General features: G+C 35.7%; 1 protein-coding gene across 8 annotated transcripts in view; it reads right to left on the reverse strand.

Moving 5' to 3' along the window:
* Nucleotides 1-12835, reverse strand: part of FRYL (FRY like transcription coactivator) — a 259892-nt gene that overhangs the window by 192240 nt on the left and 54817 nt on the right. For 7 of the 8 annotated variants that reach the window (XM_064584461.1, XM_064584460.1, XM_064584458.1 and 4 more), the window contains exon 3: nt 1344-1475. The exons of the other annotated variant lie outside the window; for it this stretch is intronic. The gene's annotated coding sequence lies outside the window, so the exon portion shown is untranslated. The remainder of the gene's footprint in view (nt 1-1343; nt 1476-12835) is intronic. 8 annotated transcript variants of the gene reach the window in all.

A 12835-nucleotide genomic window follows, 5' to 3' on the forward strand; every position in this document is an offset into this window, starting at 1 on the left:
CTCTCTGATAAATAAAATCTTAAAAGAAAAATTGTAATGTAAAAACAAGCAAAGTTCTGGTTCTGAATTGCTAAGTGTTTAATCCTTATTCTTCTACCACATTAATTGTGAAGTCAATTATTTTTTATTCCATTCATTTAAAAGATTAATTGAAGGTCCTCTACACGTAAAGCAGTAATATATTATTAAGGTTCAGGGAAAATTTAGAGGATTTATTAATGCATATCCTGTCTCAGGGAATCCTGCAGTAAAAATGAAGGAAAAACAAGAAAATCAAATGAAAGACTTAAATTTCTTACCCCAAGGCAGGACCATACTTCCTAGAAAACAATGTTGACTTTTTAAAAAAAGCTCCTAAGAAGTGGATGTTCTCTTAACCCTTGAACATAAAAGGATAAAAACTCTTACCTGAACAGCCTATTCCCCACACACAGAAAAAAGCAACTGGTTAGAACATCTTAAGAGCTGAGAAGCTATTGCTATGTCTTCCAGGGTCTTCCCCCTCCCCCATAGATAGGATCACATATTCTTTATAACTTTGGTTTGTGGTTCTCTTGGGGTCCCGCTGCAGGTCCCCCTTATCTTATGGAGCTCAGAAACAGTAGTTTACAACACAGGCTGATTATGGAGGGCAAGTTACCTTCATGTTTGTTCATGACATACAAGATAACCACCTGTGTCTCTACTAACCTTACTGTTCTCAACTGCACTTTCAACTGGGGAAAGTAAAGGCAAGGATTAGGTGTTACAGAAGAAGCCACAAGATTTTTCTCAATTTCTTTCATTCCACAAATGTTTGCTGAGCAGCTTCTATGCTGGCCTGTGCAACGTGCAAGGGCACTGAAAATATGTCTCTGTTCCCAAGGAGGTTACTATTTATTTATGAAGGGAAAGAAACTCTCACAACTACAGTTCTTCCGGTAGGCTTGGCCAAGGCTTTGTTAAGCCTGAACTGCAGTTTGATTTCCTCTGCCTAATCTGCTTCCTCACCTCCTCTCTTGACAGGTGTTGATACCTAACGAACATCCTGGAAGCCAAACTTTCTCAGCATCAGCTTCGGAAGGACCCACCCTGAGACACAGAGCAAGGGTTGAAAGTATGGCATTCCAGTGACAAGACTGTACCCATTACTAGCTGAATCTATGAAGGGTACAGGTCATAAAGCCTTGTTGCTTGTTGATATTTCTAAGATATTTGGTTGATTATCACAACTTCCAACTCCCGGTACAGTAGTCAGGATTAAAAAATTATAATAGAAGTTAGTCACTCACATATAGCATTTAAAAATCTTTTTAGAATGCATAGTCACCATTCAGCCTTTAGAATATTTATTATAATCTTACCAGAGAATTCAAGACAGTAATTTCTTGGTGGTAACTTGAATCATCTAATCCTGACTGTGGGACTCTTGAGCAGTTTTGAGAGTTAAGCATTTAGGTGTTAATCTTCCAAGATTCAAATAAATGGCTTCGGCTCTAAAGGAAAACAAAATACAAGATTTACACATAAGATAGGTTTCTAAGTACTTTTGTATTGCTCATACCCATCTTTACTTCTGAATAGATTATATAGCAGAGTCACCTGGTGCTGCCAGTTATCTTCTTTCAATAATGTTGCATTATATTTTTTCTAAATCTTTATTATGCAAAAACTCAAACTAATGCAAAATTACTGAGAATAGTATAATGACCCCTACCCTTATTAACCCCTACCAAATCATGTTTCATTGATATCTCCACTCACCCCTTAACCCCTATCCCACCACTCTGGATTATCCTGAAGCAAATTCCTGATATCATAACACTTCATCTGTAAATAATTCTGTATGCCATCTCTTTAAGATACAGATTTACTTTGGGGCGCCTGGATGGCTCAGTTGTTAAGCGTCTGCCTTCGGCTCAAGTCATGATCCCAGGGTCCTGGGATCGAGCCCCACATCAGGCTCCCTGCTCCGCCGGAAGCCTGCTTCTCCCTCTCCCACTCCCCCTGCTTATGTTCCTTCTCTCGCTTTGTCTCTGTCAAATAAATAAAAATCTTAAAAAAAAAAAAAAAAGATACAGATTTACTTTTTAAATATAAGCCAATATCATAATATCTATAATTAACTAATAATTTATAACATCAAATACCAATCAGTGCTCAAATTTCCCCAACTGTATCAGAGTTTTTTTTTTTTTAATTTGTTCTAATCCAGATCTAAACAAAATCCATACAGGCAATTGTTACTGGGTCTCTTAAATCCCTTTTAATCTACAGTTTCCCCTCTTCCTTCCTTCTCTTCACAGTGATAAATAATGCTTTTACTAGCCAATGCTTGAACTAACATGTCAATATTATGCAATAGTACATTTAATACATTTTTTTTTAAAGATTTTATTTATTTGAGAGAGAGAGAATGAGAGAGAGCACATGAGAGGGGGGAGGGTCAGAGGGCGAAGCAGACTCCCTGCTGAGCAGGGAGCCCGATGTGGGACTCGATCCCGGGACTCCAGGATCATGACCTGAGCCGAAGGCAGTCGCTTAACCAACTGAGCCACCCAGGCGCCCCATTTAATACATTTTTATTTTATTCATGAAAATAAACAGATTTGCAAAGTAGTTCATATACCCATGAGGCCTAATATTTACCTCATCTACAGAAAAGTTATGGCATACATATTTTTTAAAGTCCAATTATATTAACTGATAGAGTCACGGGTTATAAATTATTACGCCACATCCCTAACAACCAGATGGTTACTAAGAATGAAACCAATGACCACAGGGAGTTATCCTTTTACTACATATCAGAACTCATGTAATTGTACACATTCCATGTTTTTATTACCATTAAAGGTCTTGGCATTTTTCAATAGCTAAATAGGCCACATTTTAAATCTGGCAATGAAAATTCAAATTAACGTCATTTGAAATAATAACTGGTTTCTTACTATTTTTTTTTCTGTTTAATGAATTTAATCTCCAGCCCAAGAGAAAGGACTAACTACTCTCTAAAATATCAATTTTGTACTTAACCTTAATTTAAAATTCCCTTAGCCAAGTTAGAAAAATATGATATTCCATTTGCTGACAGGTATAACTGATTAAATCATGATTAAAACCAAATCTTTGAAGCCAAAGAAGTTGTAAATATGAATAAAATACTAATTCACATGCACTATTCATAATCAATATCATTCAGACTTACTGGAATTTTTGACTACCCCACCAAATATTTCTGAATCTGTAAACAAAACGGTATCTACAATTCTGCCATAATTCTTGATACTTTTTTATCATCTTAGGTTCATGGACTCACTTCTCCCTCATAGCAAATAAAGCTTATATGACAAACAGCGTATCTTTTCTCTCTATAGTGGGTAGTACAGTCACAGAATAGTCTGTATTTAATGAAATTTAAACTTTCACTTCATCTTCTACGACAAATCACAAAACCAACTACTACTAGAGCACAAAGCAGTTTAGGAATACTACAACAACTTCAAAGAGGACTGATGTGTACCAGCATGCCCAGGTCTTTCATTTTGCTTCACTTTTGAATTTCTTGTTCAGACACAGCAAATGCTAATGCCATGCTTTTTATAAAAATGTGTTTTCTCTTCTTGTAACCACATTGTCAGAGCACTGTGTCATTTCAAGACTTGCCAGTGTTTGTCTAGAATTTTCAGTACCTCCTTAATAGACACACAACCTTCCTATTTCTAACTTTTACTTTTGATAAAATAAACATAGGTCTTTGGTTACCCTGGGAAATAGTTGGTTTATACCTCTCTGGCCTTCATTATGGGTTATAGTCATTTTTAGCAGGGGTGGGTTTTATTGTTTTTGTTTTGGTTTGGAGTTTCTTTCTGCATGTCAATTGTTTTTTCCATCTTGTGTCCATATACATATTACTTAACCTGGGACTCATTTTAACTCTTCTTTCACTTGATTAATTTGGAGAATATTTTATCTACAAAAAGAGTAATTTCTATTACTACTTTAATAATACTACTTTTGACATGGTTGAGGTCAAACAGGTTGTAACTGTGGTCATAGTGTACATGTAAGCAATGCTATAGTTTCTTATTTTAAAAGAAAAAAGTCATATAAACAAGAGTGACTTGCAGAGGTCAGTTGGTATTGGACAACATTGAAGAAACTAAATAGCCATATAGCACAAGCTTTGAAGGAGCAAGGCTTTAAACCTGCAGCAAGAAAAATGGTCTAGAAGCTTCCATGTGCAATAAATAAAGAGAACAGTGGCCCAGCTCTGGTGCTTGGGAGGATCTCAGGTCAAATGAGGTCCTCCAAGGACAGCCTTATTTCACTTCAGTCCAAAAGTAGAAGAGAAAGTTGAATGGGTGTTCAGATAGCACGTTAACCTCATTTCCTTTCCAAGCAGAATCACTAGAATTATAAAGAACAGAAATCTACAAATTTAATGTATCTTAATTGTAGTAAGACATTTGAAGTATAGGTCTCTGATACACAATGATACAGAAAATACTCTCAAGCAAACGGAGCAAAAATTAAGAGTAAATGAATCTCAGCGATGTTCATTATAATACTCTTAACATTAGTCTGTATACTTCATAATTTGAAAAGGAGAACAAGGCAGTTATGGTGTCTAGCACAAAGTAGATTTGAACCCAACATAAAGAATAACTTAATTATTACATAACTGATAAAAGGGCTGCTTCATAAAGAAATGGAAGTCCCTGCTTACTGTTTTTAAGGAAAAAGCTGTTAGAAAATGCCACAGAAATGGTTATCCCACTGGGTAAAAAGATTAGGCTGTTACTTCCAAGACTCCAACTCAAAACTCTAAATTTGACTTCCAAATGTATTTCTTACCCAGCTGACCCTTGAACTTCTGAACTGTCAAAAGTTGACTGCTGCTGACTTCTGAACTGTCAAAAGTCTGCTTATAATTTGATTCCCCAAAAACTGAACTACTAGGAGCCAATTGTTGACTGGCAGCCTTACCGATAACAGTTGATTAACAGTCTTTTGTAGGTTATATGTATTATATACTGTATTCTTACAATACGGAGAAAAATGTTAAGAAAATCATAAGAAAAACTACACTTACAGTACTGTACTGCACTTATTCACAAAAATCCATGTCTACGTAGACTGTACACTTGCAAACCTGTGATGTTAAAGGGCCAGCTGTGCTTCAATACCAAGAAATGTAGTGACTAGAAACTCATCATATTTCAATTAAAGAAAGAAGCCAGACTGCAAGATATGTAACCTATGAGGGCAAATTCCTGCCCGTCTATTAAAATTATTCTGGGAACCTCACCAGGCCTCAAAATAATGCAAAAGACCAAAATGATTTAAATGTCCTGACAGCCTTTTAGAATAAGGATGTGATCATTTTCAAATAAATTTAGAATAATCACAGCTCCTATTCACAGGAACAAAATAACTATGGAAAATATAAAATCCAGTAATTTTTTTAATCTGCCAAAAACTTTATAAAGTATGAAAGATCTACTCACATATAATCAAGTGCAGGTAGCAAACAATTATTCATATATCTTTTATGTCTGGTAAAAGTCATTAATATAAAAAACTTACAATCATCCCTTTAATTAAGAAAGAAAATTGATGATTCATAAAATCTACAGCTTCCATCATAGTTCAATTTTTGGAAATTCACTTTTTCTCTTATTTTAGAAATGCTATCGTTTTTACAATTTGTAAAGCAGGCTTGCATTGTACCCGTCTGTCATTCTTTTTAACCTTCTCCCAAATTTCAATTTTAAAGAGTACAGAAACTTATTACGCTGACTAATGTAATAACTGTATATGCTATATTACCTGCTAAAAATGCTGTATAATGGTACTGAGCTAAAATACAGCTTCAATGCAAAAAAAAAAAAAAAATCTAAATTTCCTGCTGATAAAGCAACATTCTCTGCAGGTAAATTTGTCAACATTTTGTTGATTTTACATTTTTAGCCAGAATAGCAGTTGTTATCATACTACTTGATCTAATGAAAACAACTGGCAAAATTTTCCATTCAAAAATTTAAGGGGAGATTTTGTACAAAGGTTTCATTCATTGAATCAAACAAACACAGCACCAGGGCACAACATTTTCTAATATACTGATGAATATATATGGTTTAGAATAATTTTCCTATTACATTTCCATGTTGGCTTAGGAAAAAAAAAGGAATTCAATCACAAAAGTATCATACAAATGTTCTACCTATTTATCTAGATTTAAACACCAAGAGAAAAATTTTATTTATTTTAAGATTTTATTTATTTATTTGACAGAGAGAGCACAAGCAGTGGGAGCGGCAGGCAGAGGGAGAGGGAGAAGCACGCTCCCCACCGAGCAGGGAGAGCCTGACATGGGGCTCCATCCCAGGACCCTGGGATCACGACCTGAGCAGAAGACAGACGCTTAACTGACTGAGCCACCCAGGCATCCCCAAGAGAAAAATTTTAAATGTAGAAGCAGACCAGTAAGACATCAACCTCACTAAATCTGGAATGTATTCCAATCTCTAACTTCTACAAATCTATTATTATAACTACGCCATACATAAATGTACTGAAATCATACATTCAACAGATACTTATTAAGCAGACTGGCATGCCAGGAATCAGGGACAGAGCAGTGAATAAAACAGACAAAAATCCCTGACCTCATGAGACTTACACTCTAATAGGAACTTGAGTTTTTTGGAGTCATTCCTTTGAGAATCTGAAAAAAAACCGCGGAAGGCCTCTCCTTCCAAAATGCACATATATCCTTAACTTTGCAATGTATGAACCTTTCTAATCCAATCACTAATCATCGGTTAAGAACCCCTGATAAAAATCCTCCTCGTATTTATTTGCTATCTCTGCCATTTATAGTTTTGTAATTTTACTATTCATAGTAGAAAATACTTTTCCTCCATTAAAATACTGCGGCCTTCAAATTTCAATGTAATGTTTTCTATTTATTCCAACTGTACCTCTCACAAATTTCTAGGCTGTCAGTTTACCTTTTATCAATATTGGTCTTTCTAGAAAACTCGATCCTAAAGTCTTTGGTAGCACCACAGGGAAATTTTCTGATTTCATTAATTATTCTCTGGACCCTCTTAAGTTAAAATTCCCCTCCCACTGCCCAAATCTTCTGTTAGTCTTTGAAGCAAGGTCGCCTACAGAATCTCTGGAAGAAGATATGCTCAAGAGAAACCACAACAAACCCTTAGTCATTTAACAGAAACTATCAACTAATTAACCAAAATGTTTTTGTTTTTGCTTGTCACAAAAAGAGTGACTCCTTAGGGAAAAGCAAAAGGGGGGGGAGGGAACAACAGAAAAAATGGGGAAATGTCTTTTTTATTTAAAACTACAACATCTAAAATACTTTCTAGAGTCATTACAGTCTCTAACCAAGGTGCTGTACCTTTTATATCTATAATTTTTAAAATTATAGAATGGAAGTCACAACTAAGTATGACCCTGAGGTCCTATCACGTAAAATATCAAAGAAATTGCATGCAAATGATATGAGTATTTTGTACATTTTTATAAAACAATTTCCAATAAAAAGGTTGCTGGGCTAATCCAAGTTTTAAGTTTTTCAGAAAAATGAAAAAGTAAATGGCCACCATATAAACTCCGAAGTTTGTCTCTCCTCTTTTCCTCTAAGAGAAGCCTGACTTTTATAAGAGCAACTATGAAAGCACAAATTCCCCTTGGTGTTTAGATGATCTATTTCTCCCAAATTTATAGCCCCCAAACAACTTAAGTTTAAGGAGGAATGATCATTTGTCATCTGCAATCTCACAATTTGTATCAAAAGCTTTTAAAATGTTTTATATTCTTTGATCCAATAATTCTAAGACCTTTTTTCTAGGAAGATAATCAGAAGTACACATACAGATTTATTTGCAAAGATGTTCACTGTACCATTATTTCTACGGGCAGAATGCTGCAGGGGAGGCAGAGAACAAACACAAAGCACCAGATGAAAACGACCATGGTATGCTCAGGAAATAAAGTGTTACCCATCAGTTAAAGAACACTTTTTCCTAATATGTCACAATAGTCACCATATATCTTAAAGTAAGAAAAAGAGAAACAGAACAGTATTTAGATTATCTTTCCAATTGTTGGGGAAACTACATTTAGAAGCAAAGAACATGGGCACCTGGCTGGCTCAGTCGGAAGAGCATGAGACTCTCAATCTCAGGGTCATGAGTTCAAGCCCCATGGTGGGTGGAGAGATTACCACAAAAAATAAACTTTAAAAAAAAAAAGCGGGACGCCTGGGTGCCTCAGTCGTTAAGCGTCTGCCTTCGGCTCAGGTCATGATCCCAGGGTCCTGGGATCGAGTCCCACATCAGGCTCCTTGCTCAGTGAGGAGCCTGCTTCTCCCTCTCCCTCTGCTGCTCCCCCTGCTTGTGTTCTCTCTCTGACAAATAAATAAAAATCTTAAAAAAAAAAAGCAGCAGCAAACAACAAACACAGGATAGAATCAACTTGGCAAGGCACTCAATCTGTGTCCCCATTGCCTCATCTACAAAATAAGGATAATAAAACCTCTTACAGCTATTATGAGAATGAAGTATAAAAGATGAAAAATGTTTAAATAGTGATTGACACATAGTAAGTACTCAATAAATGTTTGTTTATTAATTTACATCACATATTCTGACAGACTGATGTGAAACACTTCCAAAAAAAGTAATGAAAAAATAAATATCAGTCATAATTCTAACACCTAGAGAGAGCTGCTACTAATTCATGTTAATATCTGGGTTAATTTCTTCCAGGTCTTTCAATATGTACTAGATGTTTTATAAAATTGGTGTCACATTGTATCATTTCTAGCAATTACAAAATATAGTATTTTATAAATATATTACATGCATTTAATCATTTCACTATTATTGAATGAGGTTCAATTCTTCACTGTTACAATATCGCAGTAAATATCTTAACTGGCACTCTTTGTATACATCTTTTAAATTCCCTCAAGAAAGAATCTAGAAACAGAATTTCTATCTCAAATGGTGTGAAATACACTTGGCTTCATTACTCTACTGACCTGTATGGAATGCAGACACACACTAGGTATTCAAAAATGCCGATTTCTCCTTTTTCTCCAGGGGCACTTAAGAGATATTAAAAATATTAATTTGCTTTTTCACTGTTACTTTTCTATTGTTTCTTGGCACAACTGCTCATCAGGTATTTCACTTTTTTTATTTAGCCCATTTAAAGGATCTCACCTTCCCTTTATATCACTCTAACATCCCCAACACAATTGGAGTATTCAGAACTTCAGTACCTTCCCCAAAAGGTGAAGATTCTACTTTATAGGTCTAGAAATGAAGTCCTGGTCTTTCAGAAACACCTCCTGAAATATTTATGGATGATGTTTCATGACCAAATTGCATCAAACTACCTGGGAACTGGAGAAAGGGAGTGGGAAGAGGTAAGAGAGTTGATAAATGTTGAAGCTGAGGATGGGCACATGAACATTCATTCTGTTATTCTGTTTAATTATTTTTTTAATTATCTTTGGTGGAAGAAATTGTTTTTAAATCTTTAAAAGATATAATTATTAAAATCTATAAAACAATTATAAGTTTAGCTTGTACCATAGGTCTTACAGAATAATTCAATGATAAAAAAAAAAGCAAGACCAAACATATTTAAGCCAAATTCGGAAGGGAAGTAAACAACTACAGTATTTAGAATCTCTCAGTTATACTTGCCCAGTAATTCCCACAGATAAAAACATACTACAATGCCTTTTTCCAAACCATGGCTTCAGCATACCAATCCGATTCTCCAAAACAATATTAGTATTTATATTGTGCATTACAAGAATACAATTATGCCTCTGTATGTGCCCACATGAATATTTGATAAGTAGTTTTATTATGTACTAGCATTAAATAATCCAAATTCTCTTGGTGCTTAAATCACATCTTGGTACCAAGTTAGGCACATCGTAAACAACACTTACAGATTAACAGATCCACCGAAGTGGTTTTTTGTACCGAAGTGTTTTTTGTACCCGGAGGCAGTGTAATAAAACAAAACAAAACAAACAAACAAAAAAAAAACTACCTCACTGCATGTCTTTTATTCAGATGAACTATGGTAAAATATCACCCGTGTATATTTCTACCTGTGTATATTTCTATCTGCATAGAAAACAGTTTACCTTGATGTCAGGTCATGATAGCAAGAGAACCCTGCAAAAAGAATAAGTCACATATCTAGGGATAACTGTATCAGTGGCTGCTCCCCAGGTTTAAAACAAGGGTGAAATGGACAGATTAGAGAGATGTTTCCAAACTCTTCACTGCCGTAAAAAAATACATTGTATATAAATGTACTTATAATACATTTTATATAACAACCCAGTATATATGTGTGTGTGTGTGTGTATATACACACACCTACAGGATACGCTTGAAATAATAATCTGCAATACACTTTGATAAGTCTCCAAACTATTTTTAAAAAGTGTTATATTCTAGTCACCACCCACTAAAACAATTTCTTGAGTTCATACTTAAAAAATGGCCTGCATGGCCTCCTGCTTACTAACAAAGGAGATGGAAGAGAGTACTTGACAAGCTACACATTTCATGTCAGCCAATCATCTGCCTGCTTGAACTCTCTCCCTTGCACAGAAAATGACATTATTACAGGTCTGGGAGGATGGGAAGGTGGGGGACAGAAGACACTGAAGTGGGTTGGAATCAGAAGACTGCTGCTTGCGCGCGCGCGCACACACACACACACACACATACACACATCCACGAGAAGATAATCTCTTACATTTCTTCCTGTTTTAAAATTCTGTGGTTATGGTTGGTTAAGCGTCTGCCTTCGGCTCAGGTCATGACCCCGGGATCCTGGGATGAAGCCCCACATCAGGCTCCCTGCTCAGCAGGAAGCCTGCTTCTCCCTCTCCCACTCCCCCTGCTTGTGTTCCCTCTCTTGCTGGGTCTCTCTTCGTCAAATAAATAAATAAAATCTTTAAAAAATAATAAAAAATTAAAAAAATAAAATTCTGTGGTTCTAAGAATTGGCTCTGAGAGTATGAGTCCCTAAAGAAATTCATCGTTTCATCTCCCAGAGTGCCTACCAAACTGGCTTTCATAAAAATAATAAAGCATTAAATAAAAATTAAATTCAACTGGGGCACCTGGGTGGCTCAGTCGTTGAGCATCTGCCTTTGGCTCAGGTTGTGATCCCGGGGTCCTGGGATCAAGCCCCGCGTTGGGCTCCCTGCTCCGCAGGAAGCCTGCTTCTCCCTCTCCCACTCCCCCTGCTTGTGTTCCCTCTCTCGCTGTGTCTCTCTCTGTCAAATAAATAAAATCTTTAAAAAAAATAAATTCAACTAATATGCAAACTAAGCATAAATGTAAAGGTTTCCATCATGAAGTGTATGTTGTCTACACACATATTAAGTGTAAAAAAAAAAAATCAATGCTATTGTATATTATTTGAAAACTCATAAGCATAAAAATGTTAAAATTTATACTGTGTATGTCTACGTATGTATCTGTATATATAATATCGATGTCACAAAGCAAATACTATTCTTGTTACGTTGTCCATAAAGGTATAAAACAATTCACTGTAAAATTATTCTAAAACTCAGAATCAAATTAAACACTTTTAGTTTCATACTTGTTTTTCTCTACCTCCTTATGATATTAATTAGTAAAGAAATTACCAAAACATAGGCCCTGTACAAACAAAAAAATAACAGCAGATGACTGGGCAATATAAAACTTTCATAATTCAACCATGATTTATAGTACTCCAAAGTTCACCAGTTCGTGGTTCAAATGATCTCCTCTGCTTTTGTCTTAGAAAGAGCTTTTCTCCAAAAAAAATTCAATGACATCAAAGTTTCTGCCTATATATTTTTTTAACTTTCAATAAATTATTACAGTTTAATTGAAGTGGGGGGAGAAAAAAACCTACATAAAGGACTTTCAATTTTAAATCCCAATAAAACCTTTTATAGGGGTACCTGGATGGCTCAGTTGGTTAAGTAGTCAACTCTTGATTTTGGTTCAGGTCATGATCTTGGGGTCCTGAGATCAAGCTCTACATGTCTCCATGCTCAGTGCAGAGTCGGCTTGGGAATCTCTCTCTCCCTCTCCCTTTGCCCCTCCCCCTGCTCTCTTACACTCTCTCTCTAAAATAAATAATCTTTTTAAAAAAACCTTTTATAAATAAGGACAACAAAGCCAATCCTTACACCTTTTATAGGATATAAAATGCCATGTGATGCAACGAAAGACCCTTTTCTCATGACAATATGAAAATTATAACACAACTTTCAACTTCTTTCCATTAGATTTACCTAAAATCCCTATTACTTTGAGGTTTGGAATTACTTGGGGAAAAAAAAATAAAAAATTTAACGTAATTAACATAATTTCTGATTTTTAAATGAGGAAAACATTTACAAATATGTTTTCATTACTAAAAGAATTACGTATTTTTTTTATAAAGATTTATGTATTTATTTGGGGGAGAGACAGAGCACGAACGGGAGGGGCAGAGGGAGAGAGAATCTCAAGCAGACTCTGCCCTAAGCACGGAGGCTGACCTCAGCATCCTGAGATCATGACCTGAGCCGAAACCAAGAGTTGGACACTTAACCGACTATACCACCCAGGCACCCCTAAAAGAATAATGTATTTTTTTTTTTTTTTTAAGATTTTATTTATTTGACAGAGAGAGACACAGCGAGAAAGGGAACACAAGCAGGGGGAGTGGCAGAGAGAGAGGGAGAAGCAGGCTCCCCGCTGAGCAGGGAGCCTGATGCGGGGCTCGATCCCAGGGCCCT

This window comes from Mirounga angustirostris, unplaced genomic scaffold (genome assembly GCF_029215605.1).
Source record: "Mirounga angustirostris isolate CCGP_5_RB_7025 unplaced genomic scaffold, mMirAng1.0.hap1 SCAF_2, whole genome shotgun sequence".
In the NCBI taxonomy this organism is placed as follows: domain Eukaryota; kingdom Metazoa; phylum Chordata; class Mammalia; order Carnivora; family Phocidae; genus Mirounga; species Mirounga angustirostris.